Source organism: Puma concolor, chromosome B1, assembly GCF_028749965.1.
Source record: "Puma concolor isolate L17-30 chromosome B1, mPumCon1.1.hap2, whole genome shotgun sequence".
In the NCBI taxonomy this organism is placed as follows: domain Eukaryota; kingdom Metazoa; phylum Chordata; class Mammalia; order Carnivora; family Felidae; genus Puma; species Puma concolor.
In genome coordinates this window covers 204,043,714-204,057,296 of record NC_141670.1, presented here as the reverse complement: position 1 = coordinate 204,057,296, position 13,583 = coordinate 204,043,714, and the positions used below count along the sequence as shown (strand labels likewise).

General features: G+C 54.7%; 1 protein-coding gene across 4 annotated transcripts in view; it reads right to left on the bottom strand.

Annotated features, from left to right (window-relative positions):
- Positions 1–13,583, bottom strand: part of SORCS2 (sortilin related VPS10 domain containing receptor 2) — a 456,995-nt gene that overhangs the window by 87,818 nt on the left and 355,594 nt on the right. The gene's annotated exons all lie outside the window — the stretch shown is intronic.

Here is a 13,583-nt window from a genome sequence, read left to right as displayed (position 1 = left end):
GGATCGGGCGCTATTTTCAGCCTCAGAGTGGGACAAGTAAGCCAGGAAAGAGGGGGGAAGAAAAAGTGCTGACAAGGACAGGATCACTGGAGCAAAGAAAACAAATCAATTAGCATCGTGCAGCGTGGAGGCTGGCAAATTGCGCTTCCGAATTGGGAACCAGACTATTTTCCATGGTGTATTTTTACTGCTTTCTATTCCGGGGAAGCATATGGTACCTGCTCTAGGTTCTGGGGGCCCACGAGGCTGGGCATTTCAAAATCTGAGGCCACACGTTAGAGAGAAATATGGGACAGCCTCATCAGACTGGCGGCCGGCCCATTTGAGCGCGGGTCCCGGGACGGGCGGCATAATTTGCGGGGCCCAGGCAACGTGCAAATGGAGGGCTCCTTGTTCAAAAAGAATTAAGAATTTCGGGGCTCCTGGGTGGCTCAGTCGGTTGAGTCTCGGAGTCTTGGTTTCGGCTCAGGTTATGATCTCACAGTTTGTGAGATCGAGTCCCGTGTCGGGCTCTACACTGACAGTGTAGAGCCTGCTTGGGATTCTCTCTCCCCCGCCCTCTCTCTGTCCCTCCCCTGATAATGCTCTCCCTCTCTCTCCCTCTCCCTCCCTCTCTCTCTCTCTCAAATATAAATAAATATTTTTTTAAAACAGGAATTTTAAGACAGTGGCAGGTGAGAAACCAAGCACTAGGTCCTGTGACGGCCCAGGTTACACACACACCGGAAGCCTGCCCCCGTCACCCCAAAACTATCCAACTGATAAACTCTGGGACCCGTAGCCCCCGCATCACTGGAGCCTGCTAGGAGTGCAGAGTCTTGGCCCCACCCGGACCTGCTGGCCCAGACTGCATTTCCTCAACGTCCCTGGTGAGCCCGAAGCCCCCTCCGGGTGGAGGCCTGCTTTACACAGTAGCTCCTGCTGTTCGTCAGCTCTGAGCCCACTGGCCGCGTGCCCCTCAGTGCGCTGGCCCACCCTGCCGCTGCTCCCCACCCAGTGACGATGACATACCAGCCTGCATCAGGCCCCGTCCCTGGGGTTCTGTCGCTCACGGCCCCACCCTCAGCCTCTGAGATGCTTCTCCGGGAGTGGAGAGAACACGGAACCCGGCCCCAGGAATACAGCGAGCCCACAACGCGAGCCTGGGGGTCTGGGGGGGTAGAGCAGACCCTGGAGGCACACGGAGCTGGGCTTCACGCCTCGGTTGCCCCCCTGAACTGTGCAGCCTTGGGAAAGCTGCTTCACCTCTCTGAGCTGCAGTGTCTTCCTCTATAAGATGAAGACAGGAATCCCACTGCAGAAGCAATCAGAAGAGAGGGTCCCTGGGGCACAGCCGGCACGCTGAACGTGCCGGAAGCAGGCCGTACGGGATAACGGGGTTTATTATGGCGGTGGGTTTTTTTTTAAAAACAAGTTCATCAAGTACCATCCTGAGTCAGGGTCACGTTGTGGGGGCAGGTCACAGGTGGCGGTGACAGGGACAGGAAGCCTATGGCCCCCTGCACCGTGAGATCCCGGGACAGACGTGGGCAGAGGGCAGAGAGGGTGCCCTGGAGGAATGACCCCTGTTGCTGGGGCGGGAGCAAGGGCACGGCCAGAGAGGCCAAGTGCCCTGTGGAGGTCCCACTGCCAGCCAGCGTCGTCCTCTCTCCCTACATTCCCCATCTGCACCAGTGGCACACATCCTGGCCAGTGACATGACTGCACCTGCCCAGGAAGTAGCAACAGACACTGGGGCTCCCGTCCCGGTGGACTTGGGAGGGTCTAGAGACACCTCCCGCCTCCAGGGGCTATCAGGAGTGGCTTCCAGAAGTCTGCAGGTCGGTCCAGGGCTGGGGGGATGGATTTCTGGCCATGTGAAGAGGCAGGGTGAGGCAGGGAGGGGAGGGGGGCTTTCGGTTCCTCTTCATCCTTTTCTTCTCCCCCCACCCCCCCCCCCCCACCCCCAGGTCAGGAGACCCGCCTGAACCGGGGCCTGAAGACGCCCTCCTGGGACCCTTTGCCCGGAGCCTGTGCCTCCCAGCCTGCCTGGCTCACCTCCTGCTGGCACCTGCTGGCCTGCCCTGCCCCCCGTGGGAACCGCGTGTGGCCCCGCCCTGCCCTGCTCAGGCCTCCAAGGCCAAGTCGCCTTCCCCTGTCCACGGCTTCCCAAGGCAGGGTTTCCGGCCCATCTCCTCCAAAAGGTGGTGCCAGCGCCCCAGCCTGCCTCACAGCAAGGCTCTCGCAAATCACAGCTCTCAGTGCTCCGAGTTATAAAAGGAAACAAACAGCATCCAGAAACTATTTCTTGCCTCTGCTACAGCTCCGTTTCAGTGTGCAACAGATCTCTGGTTTCCATTCAGAACTCCAACAGGGAGAGGATTTTTTATTTTAGCCTGCCCTTTCCCAAGCGCATGGCTAAAAGGGTCCCCGCCCCAGTCCCCGGGATACGTGTCACCTGCGGTCACCTATTTAAAATCGCCCATCGCCCAGTCTATTCCTGGCCGGACAGCTGTGCCCAGCTGGGGGACACAGAACACTTGGCTTTGACTCCAGGAGAGGCAGGAAGCAGAGACAAATAGGTACGGCAGAGTCCTCGGGCCTTAAATTAGAAGCTGTGGAGAGCACCTTCTGCACGCGCGTGTGACTCACGAGGACGAAAATAACTGCCCACCCAGCGCCTCACTCTTGTGGGGCACGCATCCTGCTGGGACATTGACCACACACTCAGCACCCCCCCCCCCCAGAGCGATCACTCCACACGATGCTTTCGGTTCGAGTGGCCACGAGCACTGAAGAGGTCACGGGAGCACCACTGCGCGGTGGCCCGGCCATCTCTGGGTTCCGTGGGAAAAATATAAGCGCTCCTCGTCATTTTTGTGCTTTCTTAAACCAGAGAGAGACGTTATTGGAAAAGCCACGGGTGACGTGAATTAATGGAGACGCAAGCCTGCACGATCGCGTCGCTGCTGGGGACCCTTCAGGGTCTCCTCTGCCCGTGCTCCTGAGTGTGGCATTCACGACGCTGCCCCATGACCTCGCCCTATGGACCTCACGGTCACATGACCCGAGGTCCAGCCATCCCAGACGGCCTCCCGTCCCCCAAACGCCCGCGGCAGCCTCACACTCAGCTTTAGAATGCCCCCGACTTTGCCCAGACACCCTTGGCTGTCTTCTCATCGACTGCAGTGAAGGCTGAGGCCTGGGGGGGGGAAGGTCTGGGGAGGGGGGATCTCCCAGGGTCTGGAGATCGAGCCCTGCATCGGGCTCTGCTTGGGATTCTCTCTCTCTGTCTCTCTGACCCTCTCCCCTGCTCACGTGCACACGCTCTCTAAAATAAAATCTTAAAATATTAATAAAGTTTCTTGGCAAACTATAAACTGGGGCAGAACTAAGATCGAGAGACCTCCTGACATTCGTTCTAAACACAGCTAGCTCCTGAAAGAAACGTGGAAAATGGCGAGGCTCCCCCTGGCGCTCGAGTCCACACACGCTTCTTGGGGGTTCGCGGCAAGCTGGGCAGACCAAGGCAGGGGGTGAGCGGCAGTGTCTGTGGGCTGTCCTATTCTGGGCGGGATGCCCACCCCCCACCTGCCCTGCACTCAGTGCAGGGAATTTGTGAGAACGTCTGGAGAAGAAGCGTCCAGAGAAATACGCCCCGAGGCACCGAGGGGATGGGGGGAGGCACACATGGCTGATCCCTATTCGGCCTTCACTGATCCAGTTGAGGCACGTTTTCTGAGCACTGCGGCCTGTTAGGTGTGCAGGAGACGAAGTCACACAGGAAGGACGGAGCCCCCCCTCCCGGGGGCCTTGCATCCCAGCGGAGGAGACAGGTGATGTTTCGGAGCTCGGGAAGTACTGTGAGAAGACGAATCGGGGGTCACGGCGGCCAGTGACCCCCGGTGTGCAGACACAGGTGCGGAAGCACGCACATGTGAAAGGATGAATAAAACAGTCCAGAAGGCTAAAAACACTGTTCAGTTCCAGCTGACGGGGACTCTGGGGTGGTTTTTCTTTCTTTCGAGTGTGTTTTCTGGTCCCATCCTCAGCCTGTAAGGCACTCCTACCACGGGAGAGGGCGCTGAGCACATACCTGCAGGATGGGCCAGGACGTTTTAAGATGGGGTATGTGCTCACTGCGTAGTCAGAGAAAACGATAAATCGTGATACTTTTGTGAAGACAGGAATTTGCTTGGAATAAGAATAAGAATGTACAGGGGCGCCTGGGTGACCCCGTTGGGTAGGCGACCGACTTCGGCTCAGGTCACGATCTCGCGGTCCGTGGTTCGAGCCCCGCACGCGGGCTCTGTGCCGACAGCTCGGACCCTGGAGCCTGCTTGGGATTCTGTGTCTCCCTCTCTCTCTGCCCCTCCCCCGCTCACACTCTGGTGTCTCTCTCTCTGTCTCTCTCTCAAAAGGTAAATAAACATTTAACAAAAAATGTACATTCAGTTCTCTACTGAGTAGATAAGACAGGGAAGAAAATTTTTAAAAAGTGAAGATTTCTAGATAATCTATGTACGGTTATTAATATTTTTAATTCAACTGTATTTCCTTCTGTCTTTTCATCGTTCCTTCCTTCCATCCATCCATTCATTCATCCGTCCCTCATCCATCCATCTTTCTAGGGCAACCAATGTTCCTTCCTTCCTCCCTCCCTCCCTCCCTTCTTTCCTTCCTTCTTTCCTTTTCCTTCCTTCCTCCTCCCTTCTTTCCTTCCTCCCTCCTTCCTTCCTCCCTTCTCTTTCCTTTCTTCCTCCTCCCTTCTTCCTTCCTTCCTCCCTCCCTTCCTTCCTTCCTTCCTCCTTCCTCCCTTCCTTCCTTCCTCCTTCCTTCCTTCCTTTCCTTCCTTCCTCCTCCCTTCGTTTCCTTCCGTCCCTCCTTCCTTCCTCCCTTCTTTCTTTCCTTTCTTCCTCCTCCTTCTTCCTTCCTCCCTCCCTCCCTCCCTCCCTTCCTTCCTTCCTTCCTCCTTCCTCCCTTCTTCCTTCCTTCCTTCCTTCCTCCTTCCTCCCTTCTTCCTTCCTTCCTTCCTTCCTTCCTTCCTTCCTTCCTTCCTTCCTCCTCCCTTCTTTCCTTCCTCCCTCCTTCCTTCCTCCCTTCTTTCTTTCCTTTCTTCCTCCTCCCTTCTTCCTTCCTTCCTTCCTTCTTCCTTCCTTCCTTCCTTCCTTCCTCCTTCCTCCCTTCTTTCCTTCCTCCCTCCTTCCTTCCTCCCTTCTTTCTTTCCTTTCTTCCTCCTCCCTTCTTCCTTCCTTCCTCCTCCTTCTTTCCTTCCTCCCTTCTTTCCTCCTCCCTTCTTTTCCTTCCTCCCTTCTTTCTTTCCTTTCTTCCTCCTCCCTTCTTCCTTCCTTCCTTCCTTCCTTCCTCTTCCTCCCTTCTTTCCTTCCTCCCTCCTTCCTTCCTCCCTTCTTTCTTTCCTTTCTTCCTCCTCCCTTCTTCCTTCCTTCCTCCTCCCTTCTTTCCTTCCTCCCTTCTTTCCTCCTCCCTTCTTTCCTTCCTCCCTTCTTTCTTTCCTTTCTTCCTCCTCCCTTCTTCCTTCCTCCCTCCCTCCCTCCCCTCCCTTCCTTCCGCCCTTCTTCCTTCCTTCCTTCCTTCCTTCCTTCCTTCCTTCCTCCTTCCTCCCTTCTTTCCTTCCTCCCTCCTTTCCTTCCTCCCTTCTTTCTTTCCTTTCTCCTCCTCCCTTCTTCCTTCCTCCCTCCCTCCCTCCCTCCCTTCCTTCCTCCCTTCTTCCTTCCTTCCTTCCTTCCTTCCTTCCTTCCTTCCTCCTTCCTCCCTTCTTTCCTTCCTCCCTCCTTCCTTCCTCCCTTCTTTCTTTCCTTTCTTCCTCCTGCCCTTCTTCCTTCCTCCCTCCCTCCCTCCCTCCCTTCCTTCCTTCCTTCCTCCTTCCTCCCTTCTTCCTTCCTTCCTTCCTTCCTCCTTCCTCCCTTCTTCCTTCCTCCCTCCCTTCCTTCCTTCCTTCCTTCCTTCCTCCTCCCTTCTTTCCTTCCTCCCTCCTTCCTTCCTCCCTTCTTTCTTTCCTTTCTTCCTCCTCCCTTCTTCTTCCTCCCTCCCTCCCCTCTCTCCCTCCTTCCTTCCTTCCTCCTTCCTCCCTTCTTCCTTTCCTTCCTTCCTTCCTCCTTCCTCCCTTCTTCCTTCCTTCCTTCCTTCCTTCCTTCCTTCCTTCCTTCCTCCTCCCTTCTTTCCTTCCTCCCTCCTTCCTTCCTCCCTTCTTTCTTTCCTTTCTTCCTCCTCCCTTCTTCCTTCCTTCCTTCCTTCCTTCCTCCTTCCTTCCTCCTCCTCCCTTCTTTCCTTCCTCCCTCCTTCCTTCCTCCCTTCTTTCTTTCCTTTCTTCCTCCTCCCTTCTTCCTTCCTCTTTCTTCGTCTTCTCTCTCTTTTCCTTCCTTCCTTCCTTCCTCCTTCCTTCCTCCTTCCTCCCTTCTTTCCTTCCTCCCTCCTTCCTTCCTCCCTTCTTTCTTTCCTTTCTTCCTCCTCCCTTCTTCCTTCCTTCCTCCTCCCTTCTTTCCTTCCTCCCTTCTTTCCTCCTCCCTTCTTTCCTTCCTCCCTTCTTTCTTTCCTTTCTTCCTCCTCCCTTCTTCCTTCCTTCCTTCCTTCCTTCCTCCTTCCTCCCTTCTTTCCTTCCTCCCTCCTTCCTTCCTCCCTTCTTTCTTTCCTTTCTTCCTCCTCCCTTCTTCCTTCCTTCCTCCTCCCTTCTTTCCTTCCTCCCTTCTTTCCTCCTCCTTCTTTCCTTCCTCCCTTCTTTCTTTCCTTTCTTCCTCCTCCCTTCTTCCTTCCTCCCTCCCTCCCTCCCTCCCTTCCTTCCTCCCTTCTTCCTTCCTTCCTTCCTTCCTTCCTTCCTTCCTTCCTTCCTTCCTCCTTCCTCCCTTCTTTCCTTCCTCGCCTCCTTCCTTCCTCCCTTCTTTCTTTCCTTTCTTCCTCCTCCCTTCTTCCTTCCTCCCTCCCTCCCTCCCTCCCTTCCTTCCGTGCCTTCCTCCTTCCTCCCTTCTTCCTTCCTTCCTTCCTTCCTCCTTCCTCCCTTCTTCCTTCCTCCCTCCTTCCTTCCTTCCTTCCTTCCTTCCTCCTCCCTCTTTCCTTCCTCCCTCCTTCCTTCCTCCCTTCTTTCTTTCCTTTCTTCCTCCTCCCTTCTTCCTTCCTCCCTCCCTCCCTCCCTCCCTTCCTTCCTTCCTTCCTCCTTCCTCCCTTCTTCCTTCCTTCCTTCCTTCCTCCTTCCTCCCTTCTTCCTTCCTTCCTTCCTTCCTTCCTTCCTTCCTTCCTTCCTCCTCCCTTCTTTCCTTCCTCCCTCCTTCCTTCCTCCCTTCTTTCTTTCCTTTCTTCCTCCTCCCTTCTTCCTTCCTTCCTTCCTTCCTTCCTTCCTTCCTTCCTTCCTCCTTCCTCCTTCTTTCCTTCCTCCCTCCTTCCTTCCTCCCTTCTTTCTTTCCTTTCTTCCTCCTCCCTTCTTCCTTCCTTCCTTCCTTCCTTCCTTCCTTCCTTCCTCCTTCCTCCCTTCTTTCCTTCCTCCCTCCTTCCTTCCTCCCTTCTTTCTTTCCTTTCTTCCTCCTCCCTTCTTCCTTCTTCCTCCTCCCTTCTTTCCTTCCTCCCTTCTTTCCTCCTCCCTCTTCCTTCCTCTCCCTTCTTTCTTCCTTTCTTCCTCCTCCCTTCTTCCTTCCTTCCTTCCTTCCTTCCTCCTTCCTCCCTTCTTTCCTTCCTCCTCCTTCCTTCCTCCCTTCTTTCTTTCCTTTCTTCCTCCTCCCTTCTTCCTTCCTTCCTCCTCCCTTCTTTCCTTCCTCCCTTCTTTCCTCCTCCCTTCTTTCCTTCCTCCCTTCTTTCTTTCCTTTCTTCCTCCTCCCTTCTTCCTTCCTCCCTCCCTCCCTCCCTCCCTTCCTTCCTCCCTTCTTCCTTCCTTCCTTCCTTCCTGTCCTTCCTTCCTTCCTCCTTCCTCCCTTCTTTCCTTCCTCCCTCCTTCCTTCCTCCCTTCTTTCTTTCCTTTCTTCCTCCTCCCTTCTTCCTTCCTCCCTCCCTCCCTCCCTCCCTTCCTTCCTCCCTTCTTCCTTCCTTCCTTCCTTCCTTCCTTCCTTCCTTCCTCCTTCCTCCCTTCTTTCCTTCCTCCCTCCGTCCTTCCTTCCTCCCTTCTTTCTTTCCTTTCTTCCTCCTCCCTTCTTCCTTCCTCCCTCCCTCCCTCCCTCCCTTCCTTCCTTCCTTCCTCCTTCCTCCCTTCTTCCTTCCTTCCTTCCTTCCTCCTTCCTCCCTTCTTCCTTCCTCCCTCCCTTCCTTCCTTCCTTCCTTCCTTCCTCCTCCCTTCTTTCCTTCCTCCCTCCTTCCTTCCTCCCTTCTTTCTTTCCTTTCTTCCTCCTCCCTTCTTCCTTCCTCCCTCCCTCCCTCCCTCCGCTTCCTTCCTTCCTTCCTCCTTCCGTCCCTTCTTGCCTTCCTTCCTTCCTTCCTCCTTCCTCCCTTCTTCCTTCCTTCCTTCCTTCCTTCCTTCCTTCCGTTCCTTCCTTCCTCCTCCCTTCTTTCCTTCCTCCCTCCTTCCTTCCTCCCTTCTTTCTTTCCTTTCTTCCTCCTCCCTTCTTCCTTCCTTCCTTCCTTCCTCTTTCCTTCCTTCCTTCTTCCTTCCTCCTTCCTCCCTCTTTCCTTCCCTCCCTCCTTCCTTCCTCCCTTCTTTCTTTCCTTTCTTCCTCCTCCTTCGTTCCTTCCTTCCTTCCTTCCTTCCTTCCTTCCTTCCTCCTTCCTCCCTTCTTTCCTTCCTCCCTCCTTCCTTCCTCCCTCTTCTTTCTTTCTTCCTTTCTTCCTCCTCCCTTCTTCCTTCCTTCCTCCTCCCTTCTTTCCTTCCTCCCTTCTTTCCTCCTCCCTTCTTTCCTTCCTCCCTTCTTTCTTTCCTTTCTTCCTCCTCCCTTCTTCCTTCCTTCCTTCCTTCCTTCCTCCTTCCTCCCTTCTTTCCTTCCTCCCTCCTTCCTTCCTCCCTTCTTTCTTTCCTTTCTTCCTCCTCCCTTCTTCCTTCCTTCCTCCTCCCTTCTTTCCTTCCTCCCTTCTTTCCTCCTCCCTTCTTTCCTTCCTCCCTTCTTTCTTTCCTTTCTTCCTCCTCCCTTCTTCCTTCCTCCCTCCCTCCCTCCCTCCCTTCCTTCCTCCCTTCTTCCTTCCTTCCTTCCTTCCTTCCTTCCTTCCTTCCTCCTTCCTCCCTTCTTTCCTTCCTCCCTCCTTCCTTCCTCCCTTCTTTCTTTCCTTTCTTCCTCCTCCCTTCTTCCTTCCTCCCTCCCTCCCTCCCTCCCTTCCTTCCTTCCTTCCTCCTTCCTCCCTTCTTCCTTCCTTCCTTCCTTCCTCCTTCCTCCCTTCTTCCTTCCTCCCTCCCTTCCTTCCTTCCTTCCTTCCTTCCTCCTCCCTTCTTTCCTTCCTCCCTCCTTCCTTCCTCCCTTCTTTCTTTCCTTTCTTCCTCCTCCCTTCTTCCTTCCTCCCTCCCTCCCTCCCTCCCTTCCTTCCTTCCTTCCTCCTTCCTCCCTTCTTCCTTCCTTCCTTCCTTCCTCCTTCCTCCCTTCTTCCTTCCTTCCTTCCTTCCTTCCTTCCTTCCTTCCTTCCTCCTCCCTTCTTTCCTTCCTCCCTCCTTCCTTCCTCCCTTCTTTCTTTCCTTTCTTCCTCCTCCCTTCTTCCTTCCTTCCTTCCTTCCTTCCTTCCTTCCTTCCTTCCTCCTTCCTCCCTTCTTTCCTTCCTCCCTCCTTCCTTCCTCCCTTCTTTCTTTCCTTTCTTCCTCCTCCCTTCTTCCTTCCTTCCTTCCTTCCTTCCTTCCTTCCTTCCTCCTTCCTCCCTTCTTTCCTTCCTCCCTCCTTCCTTCCTCCCTTCTTTCTTTCCTTTCTTCCTCCTCCCTTCTTCCTTCCTTCCTCCTCCCTTCTTTCCTTCCTCCCTTCTTTCCTCCTCCCTTCTTTCCTTCCTCCCTTCTTTCTTTCCTTTCTTCCTCCTCCCTTCTTCCTTCCTTCCTTCCTTCCTTCCTCCTTCCTCCCTTCTTTCCTTCCTCCCTCCTTCCTTCCTCCCTTCTTTCTTTCCTTTCTTCCTCCTCCCTTCTTCCTTCCTTCCTCCTCCCTTCTTTCCTTCCTCCCTTCTTTCCTCCTCCCTTCTTTCCTTCCTCCCTTCTTTCTTTCCTTTCTTCCTCCTCCCTTCTTCCTTCCTCCCTCCCTCCCTCCCTCCCTTCCTTCCTTCCTTCCTCCTTCTTCCCTTCCTTCCCTCCACCCTCCCTTGCTCCCTCCTTCCACCATCTGTCCATCCACCCATCCATCTAGCCTTCCCTCTACCACCAACCTAGCCATCTATCCAAATTTCCCCCCACTCCTCCCTCTTCGACCCATTCATCCTCCATCCATGAATCCATTGACAACTCCCTGCCAAGTGGATGTAAGTGCTCATGAGGAGGGGAACAGTGTACACGTTGAGTCCAGTGCACGGTTTAGTCGCCTACTGCAATCATCACTGAACCCACCCTCCTTGGTGTGGGTACCAGTGGCTCATGGCTCCCCATCTTGTGTCGGCATAGACCTGAGATGCAGGGGTGGACCATAAGAGGGAAATCGCATTCACTGAGAACCTGCCACGTGCCTGGCCCTGCGCTAGGTGCTGGCACAGGGGTTCTCATGTTTTGGTCACAACAGCGACGAGGCGGGAGATGTTTTTTCTCCGTTCTATAGACAAAACCCAGCAGCGTGGAGGGGACACTGACCCGTGCGGGCCCACGGAGGCTGAGAGCCGTGGCATTGGCCCAGCTCTGCCTGACGCTAACTGCCTCGTCCTGCCTCTGAGTCAAGACATGAACTGACAGGCATCCAACACGATTTGGTAAAACGTCCACGCAAACACAATCATGGAATGGATTTTCAGGCAAGGGCTGGTTCGGTTTTAATTACTGACCTGACAATCACTCAAATGCCAGGAAACATCCCCAAGAACATTTGTAAATTTAATGGAGAGGCAAACCTTTTCCCTTCGGCCAGAGGCTGACTCGGAATTATCTTGTGTCTGATCGATAGTAACCAGATAAGGCAAACATATTTCAGGCCATAAAAAATAGCTCATCACCAATATTTTACAGCCTTGATTTATTAATACACTTGTCCGTAGCATCGTGAAATGAGAGGTCCCCCGCCGCCCCTCCCCCATCATTATTGACGATCTCTGTTCTCTAAAGGGGCTTACGCTGTGGCTTTGGAGTGAAAACGGTTTAATTGTGTTTTGTTTGGTTGTCTGAAGATTGTCTTCAGACAAAGCTAAAAGCCTGCTTGCTTGGGCGGAGGGTGGCGGATGGCTAATTCTCCAGAGTGACTGTGTTCTAGAAGACTGTCTTTTATCAGGACGGCTGTATTAACCGTGTACGATTAGATCTGCGAGCAATTTGTGCATTTATCTGCCCCCTCACTGAACGGTAGGGAGCGAGAGAACGTATGTCAGTACCTGCTATGCCTTTTCAGCAGTGACTCGGGCAGTGTCCCGGCTTTTGGAAACAACTGTGGGATCTCTCAAGGCTTGCTCTCCAAACGTTTGAGAACAGACACCAAGATATCCTTGCCACTGCTGGTCGAGTTGATGGAAACGTCACACTAGCATCAACTAGAAGCCCCTGTCATCCCCTTCCCTTGAGGTGAGGGGAAGGCCGAGGCCACGGTCATCGGTGTCAGGACCGCTGAGGTTCTGTGGTCACAGAATCAGGTAAACACAGAGCTGAAAGGCTTCCTCTGGGTGAGGAACCTGAATCCCCACCGGGATGAGACCCATCAAGGTCTTGTAGCTGGTATCACCTTGAACCATGGCTCACCTGAACGAGACGCTTCGTGTCACGCAGAGTAGGTGACAGCACTGTTCATAAGATGAGTGTACGTAACATTTATTGAGCATTTACTGTATGCCAGGCACGACACTGAATGTGTTACATGTAGTTCGACAACCCTCCAGTGAGGTATTTACCTGCCTTCCTCCCTGCTGATGGATGGAGCAAGTGTGCCACACAGAGGGCAGTAACCCTCCCTGGGTGGGCAGCTGGAGCCAGGCTCCATCCAGGCTCTTCCTCGCACCTGCAGAGATGGGCAAGGGGCACAGAGTGCCCTTCCCACCACTGTTTACTCAGGCGCCCATGGAACCGATGTCAGCTCATGCCAGGGACAGAGCGAGGGCAGCCTCGTTGCCCTTGGCTTGATGGAGCCCACAGTCACCACAGTGGTGACACGACTGAGGAAGCACATAAAGGGGCATTTATGAACTCCAAGGGAGGTCCAACCATTCAACGATGGGGGGGTGTCTAGGAGGGCATTGGCAAGACCATGAACTCCAAGGGAGGCCCAACCATTCAACAATGGTGGGGGGGCTCTCTAGGAGGACATTGGCAAGACCATGAACTCCAAGGGGGCCCAACCATTCAACAATGGGGGGGGGGCTCTCTAGGAGGGCATTGGCAAGACCATGAACTCCAAAGGCACCCAACCACTCAACAACGTGGGGGGGGGGCTCTCTAGGAGGGCATTGGCAAGACCATGAACTCCAAGGGGGCCCAACCATTCAACAATGGGGGGGGATCCCTAGGAGGGCATTGGCAAGACCATGAACTCCAAGGGAGGCCCAACCATTCCACAATGGGGGGGGGGGCTCTCTAGGAGGGCATTGGCAAGACCATGAACTCCAAGGGAGGCCCAACCATTCAACAATGGGGGGGGGCTCTCTAGGAGGGCATTGGCAAGAACATGAACTCCAAAGGCACCCAACCACTCAACAACGTGGGGGGGGGGCTCTCTAGGAGGGCATTGGCAAGACCATGAACTCCAAGGGGGCCCAACCATTCAACAATGGGGGGGGATCCCTAGGAGGGCATTGGCAAGACCATGAACTCCAAGGGAGGCCCAACCATTCCACAATGGGGGGGGGGGGCTCTCTAGGAGGACATTGGCAAGACCATGAACTCCAAGGGAGGCCCAACCATTCCATAATGGGGGGGCTCTCTAGGAGGGCATTGGCAAGACCATGAAGTCTAAGGGGGCCCAACCATTCAACAATGGGGGGGGATCCCTAGGAGGGCATTGGCAAGACCATGAACTCCAAGGGAGGCCCAACCATTCCACAATGGGGGATCCCTAGGAGGGCATTGGCAAGACCATGAACTCCAAGGGGGCCCAACCATTCAACAATGGTGGGGGGGGCTCTCTAGGAGGACATTGGCAAGACCATGAACTCCAAGGGGGCCCAATCATTCAACAATGGGGCGCTGTCTAGGAGGGCATTGGCAAGACCATGAACTCCAAGGGAGGCCCAACCATTCAACAATGGGGGGGGGGGATCCCTAGGAGGGCATTGGCAAGACCATGAACTCCAAGGGAGGCCCAACCATTCCATAATGGGGGGGCTCTCTAGGAGGGCGTTGGCAAGACCATGAAGTCTAAGGGGGCCCAACCATTCAACAATGGGGGGGGCTCTCTAGGAGGGCATTGGCAAGACCATGAACGCCAAGGGAGGCCCAACCATTCCACAATGGGGGATCCCTAGGAGGGCATTGGCAAGACCATGAACTCCAAGGGGGCCCAACCATTCAACAATGGGGGGCGGGTGTCTAGGAGGGCATTGGCAAGACCATGAACTCCAAGAGAGGCCCAACCATTCAACAATGGGGGGGA